This window comes from Anomaloglossus baeobatrachus, chromosome 11 (genome assembly GCF_048569485.1).
Source record: "Anomaloglossus baeobatrachus isolate aAnoBae1 chromosome 11, aAnoBae1.hap1, whole genome shotgun sequence".
Lineage (NCBI taxonomy): Eukaryota > Metazoa > Chordata > Amphibia > Anura > Aromobatidae > Anomaloglossus > Anomaloglossus baeobatrachus.
The window spans coordinates 122,158,943-122,166,564 of NC_134363.1; the positions used below are offsets into that span (position 1 = coordinate 122,158,943).

At 52.2% G+C, this 7,622-nt stretch overlaps 1 protein-coding gene across 1 annotated transcript in view; it reads left to right on the forward strand.

The window, feature by feature from the left end:
- Nucleotides 1-3,550: 3,550 nt before the first annotated feature.
- ZBTB45 (zinc finger and BTB domain containing 45) overlaps nucleotides 3,551-7,622 on the forward strand; it is a 27,900-nt gene continuing 23,828 nt past the window's right edge. The window contains exon 1 of the mRNA XM_075329075.1: nucleotides 3,551-3,775. The gene's annotated coding sequence lies outside the window, so the exon portion shown is untranslated. The remainder of the gene's footprint in view (nucleotides 3,776-7,622) is intronic.

Genomic DNA, 7,622 nt, shown 5'->3' on the forward strand with positions numbered 1-7,622 from the left:
GTTGGCCCGTGTAAACATAGGAAGCATGGTTGACCTCTGTAAACATAGAAAGCATGGTTGGGCCGTGTAAACATAGTTAGCGTTGTCGGCCCATGGTAAACAATGTATATAATAATAATTTATTCATTTATATAGCGCTATTAATTCCATAGCGCTTTACATACATTGGGAACACTGTCCCCATTGGGGCTCACAATCTAAATTCCCTATCTGTATGTCTTTGGAGTGTGGGAGGAAACCAGAGAACCTGGAGGAAACCCACGCAAACACGGGGAGAACATACAAACTCCTTGCTGATGGTGTCCTTGGTGGGAATTGAACCCAGGACCTCAGCGCTGCAAGACTGCAGTGCTAACCACTGAGCCACCGTGCCGCCCATGTATTCCCCATATACAATCACTCACTCACTCACTCGCACATGTCACCTACATCTCAAAAACATCTCCAGAATCCGACCATTTCTTACTTTTGAAACTGCAAAAACCCTTACCGTCGCTCTTATTCATTCCCGCCTGGATTACTGCAACTCTTTATTGATTGGTCTCCCTCGGACCAAACTCTCCCCTCTCCAATCCATCTTGAATGCAGCAGCCAGGGTCATATTCCTGTCCACCCGCTTCACCGATGCCTCCACCTTGTGCCAGTCACAACACTGGCTACCTATCAGCTACAGAATACAATACAAACTCATATTCCTCACCCACAAAGCTCTACTCTCCACAGCTCTGCACCACCATATATCTCATCCCTCATCTCTGTCTAACATCCTACCCGCCCCCTTCGTTCCGCAAATGATCTTAGACTAACATCCTCCATAATACGAACCTCACACCTCCGTCTCCAAGACTTTTCTCGTGCCGCACCAGTTTTCTGGAATGTACTACCCCAAAGAATGCGACTAATATCCAGCCCCCAAGTTTTTAAGCGTACATTAAAAACACATCTCTTCAGACAAGCTTATCATCATAACTTACTAACCTAACTCTCCCCCGTCCCACCTTCTAAATGCTACTCGTAACCTTCTCTCTCCTATTTCTGTCCTCACATCCTACATACAACCAATAGCACGTAAGGGCACCCAAAAGGTTACTGTCTAAGGCTACATGCGCACGCTGCTTCTTTTTCGTGTTCACAAACTGCAGCCAAAACTGCACCTTGTCAGAGAGAGCCTGGAAATGTCACAAAAAATGTAGGTGCTTTTTTGGTGCATTTTTGCTGCTTTTTTGGTGCGTTTTTGGCTGCAGTTTTGTCAAAAATTGTTTCATGTATTTTTCAGTTCAAACAAGCCCATAAAGCTTGTTGAATTGAAAAAAAAAAATTTAGAAATAAATAAATAATTTAAAAAAAATGGCGTGCGGTCCCCCCCAATTTTAATGCCAGCCAGATAAAGCCATACGGCTGAAGGCTGGTATTCTCAGGATGGGGAGCTCCACGTTATGGGGAGCCCCCCAGCCTAACAATATCAGTCAGCAGCCGCCCAGAATGGCCGCATCCATTATATGCGACAGTTCTGGGACTGTACCCGGCTCTTCCAGATTTGCCCTGGTGCGTTGGCAAATCGGGGTAATAAGGAGTTATTGGCAGCCCATAGCGGCCACTAAATCCTAGATTAATCATGTCAGGCGTCTATGAGACACCCTCCATGATTAATCTGTAAATTACAGTAAATAAACACACACACGCCCGAAAAATCCTTTAATAGAAATGAAAAACACAAACACATTCCCTCATTACCAATTTATTAACCCCGACAAAGCCCTCCATGTCCGGCGTAATCCAGCATGCTCCAGCGTCGCATCCAGCTCTGCTGCATGCAGGTGACCGGAGAAGCAGCAGACACCGCCGCTCCGACACCTCCATGCAGCTAATGAAGACAGCCGCGCGATCAGCTCAGCTGTCACCGAGGTTACCCGCGGCCACCGCTGGGCCGCGAGTAACCTCAGTGACAGCTCAGCTGATCGCGCTACTGCGTGGAGCTGACGACAGGAGCGTGGAGGACGGGACTTTCAGCGGCGGCGGCGGTGGCAGTGAGAGGGGTCCATCATCTCCCCTGTGCGTGCACGCTGGGGACAGCGGTACTTCGGGGAACACGTGGAGGACGGGACTATCAGCGGCGGCGGCAGCGAGAGGGGGATGGACGTTGGCAGCTGAAAACATTGATTTTTCCCTCTCGCTGCCGCCGTTGCTGATAGTCCCGTCCTCCACATCATCTCCCCTGTGCGTGCACGCTGGGGACAGTGGTACATCGGGGAACACGTGGAGGACGGGACTATCAGCGGCGGCAGCAGCGAGAGGGAAAAATCAATGTTTTCAGCTGACAATGTCCATCCCTCTCTCTGCCGCCGCTGCTGATAGTCCCGTCCTCCACATCATCTCCCCTGGGGACAGCGGTACTTCGGGGAACACGTGGAGGACGGGACGGGACCACTTGCCTGACCTCACTTCCTGACAAATCACCTGCGTTTTTGGTACCAAAAACGCAGGTAAAAGGCAGGTAAAATGCACCACTTTTGATTAGCATGCATTTTTCCTGCGTTTTTGATGCCCTCATTGTTTTCAATGGGTGACAAATGTTGACAAAAACGCAGGAAGAATGAACATGCTGCATTTTTTTTGTCACAAACTTTTGACAAAAAAAACGCTGACAAATAAACTGCAATGTGCGCATGACAAATCTGACTTCTCATAGACTTTGCTGGGAAGTCAAATGTCAGAAAGTTCTGCTGACAAAACTGCAGCCAAAAAAGCAGCAAAAAAGCAGGAAAAAAAGCAGCGTGCGCATGTAGCCTAAAGACCAGATCATTCATCTTTATATGTAACCAATAAACTAGCATAACGATCGCCGGCCAGATCTACAAGTGTGCTTCACCTTTTGTGTCCCCCTTCTTCCCCATAGATTGTAAGCTTTTGAGCAGGGCCCTCATTCCTACTGTAGCTGTTGAATTATGTACTATTTTGTTTTGTTTTTGTCTATACAACCCCCCACCTGATTGTAAAGTGCTGCGGAATATGTTGGCGCTATATAAATAAACTTTATTATTATTATTATTATTACTGTAAACCAATACCCAACATGAATTCTATAGGTACGGTCGGTCACTATCTGCCTTATTTGGCGGAGCCGCTCATCGGTCACAGATTGAAGGAACGTTTAATGGTTGCTGATATATTCACAAATATATGTTTAGAAAAACCAATGATTACAGTGAGGGCCGGAGTCAGCATTGCTGGATCTGTCGTCTGTGGCCTCCATCACCATATTATGGGCCCTCAGTCACACTGGTCAGCACACATCAGCAGTGTATACATTGTGTATAGCATTGTGTGCGCCCTGCACTGCTACACACAGCTCAGAGTCAGTGGTGACGGGCTGGCTCTGATCACACCCCACCACCGACCAGACAGAGCGGCCATTATACGAGGACTGCCGCCCCGCCCTCCCAGACTGCCCTGTGTCTGCTCGGATAATAGAACAGAGGATTGCCATCTATGTCCGTGTAAATAAAGTTATTTTATGTCTGGCTGGAGAGACGTACTGCGCATGCGCTAGAGATCCGCCTGGCCCCGCTGCTCTTTCTGTCGCCGCTGTGTTCCCGTAGTCTCCGCTGTTCACACCCAGTGTGGACTAGAAGTCAGAGACTGGCGGCCACGGAGAGCAACTCCCCGTCCTCCTCCCCCCCGCAGCGAAATCCCGGAGGGCAGCGGGCCCCGTGCAGAAACATCCTGACTAGTGGCCGGAGCGAGAACGCGCGGCTGCGCGCCCCCGGGAGAGCCGGTGAGTGGCATTATAGGCAGCGGCTGCACTGGGGTCACTCAAATAGACAGATAGTGACCCACATAGGGAGACGAACCCCCATACCACTGCAGGGCGACTGCTACCACCCCCCAGCTTCGCCCCCCTCCCCTCCCCTCCCTACAGGGTGATACACCACGACCCTCCCCCACAGCTTTCGACCCCCCTCACCCCTGCAGCCTTGAGACCCTCCCAGGATGATGGCCCACGGCCCTCCCCACAGCCTCAGACCCCCCCCCGCAACAGGGTGATGGCCCATGACTCTCCCCCACAGCCTCAGACACCCCCCCCCCAACAGGGTGATGGCCCATGACTCTCCCCCACAGCCTCAGACACCCCCCCCAACAGGGTGATGGCCCATGACTCTCCCCCACAGCCTCAGACACCCCCCCCAACAGGGTGATGGCCCATGACTCTCCCCCACAGCCTCAGACACCCCCCCCAACAGGGTGATGGCCCATGACTCTCCCCCACAGCCTCAGAGCCCCTCCCACAGGGTGATGGCCCACGACTCTCCCCCACAGCCTCAGACACCCCTCCCACAGGGTGATGGCCCACGACCCTCCCCCACAGCCTCAGATCTGCCCCCCAGGGTGATGGCCTTCGACCCTCCCCCACAACCTCGAGATCCCCACCCCCCCAGGGTGATGGCCCACGACCCCCCCCCCAGGTTGATGGCCCACGACCCTCCCCCACAGCCTCAGACACCCCCCCCCCCCCAACAGGGTGATGGCCCACGACCCTCCCCCACAGCCTCAGACACACACCCCCCCCCCCCAACAGGGTGATGGCCCATGACTCTCCCCCACAGCCTCAGACACCCCTCCCACAGGGTGATGGCCCACAACCCCCCCCCCCCAGCCTCAGATCTGCCCCCCAGGGTGATGGCCCACGACCCTCCCCCACAGCTTTCGACCCCCCCCCCCCCTACAGCCTTGAGACCCTCCCTCTACAGCCTTGAGACCCTCCCAGGATGATGGCCCATGACCCTCCCCACAGCCTCAGACACCCCCCCCCCACAGGGTGACTACCCACAGCCCCGACCCACGTCTGTAAGGGGCGGGGTCCCCACACAATCCCCTCCCCCCCTCCAGTGTACAGGCTGATGCCCCCCATACACACATACAGGTTTTCTGTACAGTTTTGCTGTTGGACAATCCCCCGGTATTAGCAGAGAAGCGGATGAGATTTTCCAAAATTTAAAGCACGTTTTTGGGAAAAAATTAGAAAATAAATATGTTGTGTGGATATAATATCCGGTGTCCATGGTTTTGTGCCTTTCATCCAAAGACTTCAGTTTTCAGTGTCTGCAGGTCTTACATGTAGTGAATTCTACAGCGGTGATTCCCCACCCTCCACCAGTAAATTACAGGTCCTGTAAACCTGCTGTACAGACTCCTAAATGTCCACACACCTCCCCCAACTCCCCAGTGTGAGCCCCTCAGAGATCTGGTGTTGTGCCCACTCTCCATGTATCTGTATACACACTGGCATGGTTAATGTATAGCTGCCGGGATCGGCATGTGTGTGTGTATATATAAATGTGTGTATAGAAATCTGTGTATACATCACTATAGGAAAGGAGGGGGCTGTGTGTATGTAAACACTCCTGCGTGTGTTTATATATACATAGCTCTATGGGATGGGGCTTCCACCCAGTTATTACCTCTATACGGTGCCTGCTGTGTGTAGGGAGCGCCCTCCTAATCACTGGTTAGTCTGAATGTCTCTGTATTTTTGGCTTTATTTTTTTTTTATACTGAGATATTAGTTTTCAGGATAATCTTTTGTTTGTGCTTTTATCTTGCTCTTCAGGAGGCCAAGATGTTACCTTGTATCTTAACGCTCCCGATACACATTGGACTAAGGGTACCTTCACACTTAGCGATGCAGCAGCGATCCGACCAGCGATCTGACCTGGTCAGGATCGCTGCTGCATCGCTACATGGTCGCTGGTGAGCTGTCAAACAGGCAGATCTCACCAGCGACCAGTGAACAGCCCCCAGCCAGCAGCGACGTGCAAGCGACGCTGCGCTTGCACGGAGCTGCCGTCTGGAAGCTGCGGAGACTGGTAACTAAGGTAAACATCGGGTATGGTTACCCGATGTTTACATTAGTTACCAGCGCACAGCTGTGTGTGCAGGGAGCAGGGAGCCGCGCACACTGAGCGCTGGCTCCTTGCTCTCCTACCATAGCTACAGTACACATCGGGTTAATTAACCCGATGTGTAATGCAGCTACATGTGCAGAGAGCAGGGAGCCGCGCACACTGCTTAGCGCTGGCTCCTTGCTCTCCTAGCTGCTGTACACATCGGGTTAATTAACCCGATGTGTACAGCAGCTACATGTGCAGAGAGCCGGAGCCGGCAGCACAGGCAGCGTGAGAGCTGCAGAGGCTGGTAACTAAGGTAAATATCGGGTAACCACCTTGGTTACCCGATGTTTATCTTGGATACAGCTTACCTCAGCTGTCAGACGCCGGCTCCTGCTCCCTGCTCGCTTCATTTGTCGCTCTCTTGCTGTCACACACAGCGATCTGTGTGTCACAGCAGGAGAGCGGCTTTGAAGAAAACGAACCAGGGCTGTGTGTAACGAGCAGCGATCTCGCAGCAGGGGCCAGATCGCTGCTCAGTGTCACACACAGCGAGATCGCTAATGAGGTCACTGCTGCGTCACAAAAAGCGTGACTCAGCAGCGATCTCGGCAGCGAGCTCGCTGTGTGTGAAGCACCCCTTATGTTGGTTCGGTCACTCTCATGTTAATGGGTTGGGTTCGCGGTCTAGGGTGTATAGGCTGATCGAGAGATGGGGAGCTTGTATGTCCAATTTTGGACTGCTGATTTTTTGTTCTCCCAGAATCTTAAAGAATACAGGAGCGCCCCTCTGTATGGGAGAGTCTGCTCAGATGGCTGTTGACCCAATGATCGGCAGAAACACCGTTTGACCGGCAGCCATGTAATGTGTATGGCTGGCTTTAGGGTGCAAGAACACTGAGTGTTCCTAGAAAAGCCTATTTACCCATAATTGGGCCGTGTAGTCAGGCTGCCAATGACATGACGAATGAGCGAAACACTCATTTGAGTGAAGCTTGTGCTTGCTTTCATTAGCGCATCGTCCTCTATAAACGGGGCACGTGCTGTAGAGGACCATGACAGCCTATGCTCCATGGAAATGGCCATTGGCATGTTGTTTATTAAAGTTCCACCAATAATCTTGTATGTAGCCAATTGGTTTCTGTTAAAAGCAGCAGGTATAAATGCCCCCTCGTGTATTTTGGAGCTGCGGTGGGCAACCTGTGGCTACAGTCTGCCAGACAATGCTGGGAGTTGTAATTTTTCAGTAGTCAAAGACCCGCAAGTTACAGACCAGTCTGAGTCTCCGTCGTTTTGCACTTGCCTCCAAATTATACTTGGATGACTTGCACGTGTTGCAATGAGGATACATAAGGCTATGTGCCCACGAGCGCTCGTACCTGCGGATGTATCCGCAGGTACGAGCGCATGTTTCCCGCAGCTGCCCGCCAGCGTCCGCAGCTATTTTTAGCTGCTAGATTACAGCGGAATAGCTGCGGGAAACATGCGGACATTCATGCGGCTTACCTGCGGACGTCCCGGCCACTTATCTCCATAGCGGAGGGCCGGGACATCCGCAGGTAATTCCGCATGAATAATTGACATGCAATTATACATGCGGATGCCTACAGCCGCAGCATGGTCGGCAGCTGCACTTCCCGCAGCGTGGACACAGCACTCCCCGCAGCGTGGACACAGCACTCCCCATGTCCCATAGGATAACATGGGGAGTGACTACATGCTAAAACCTGCGGATTT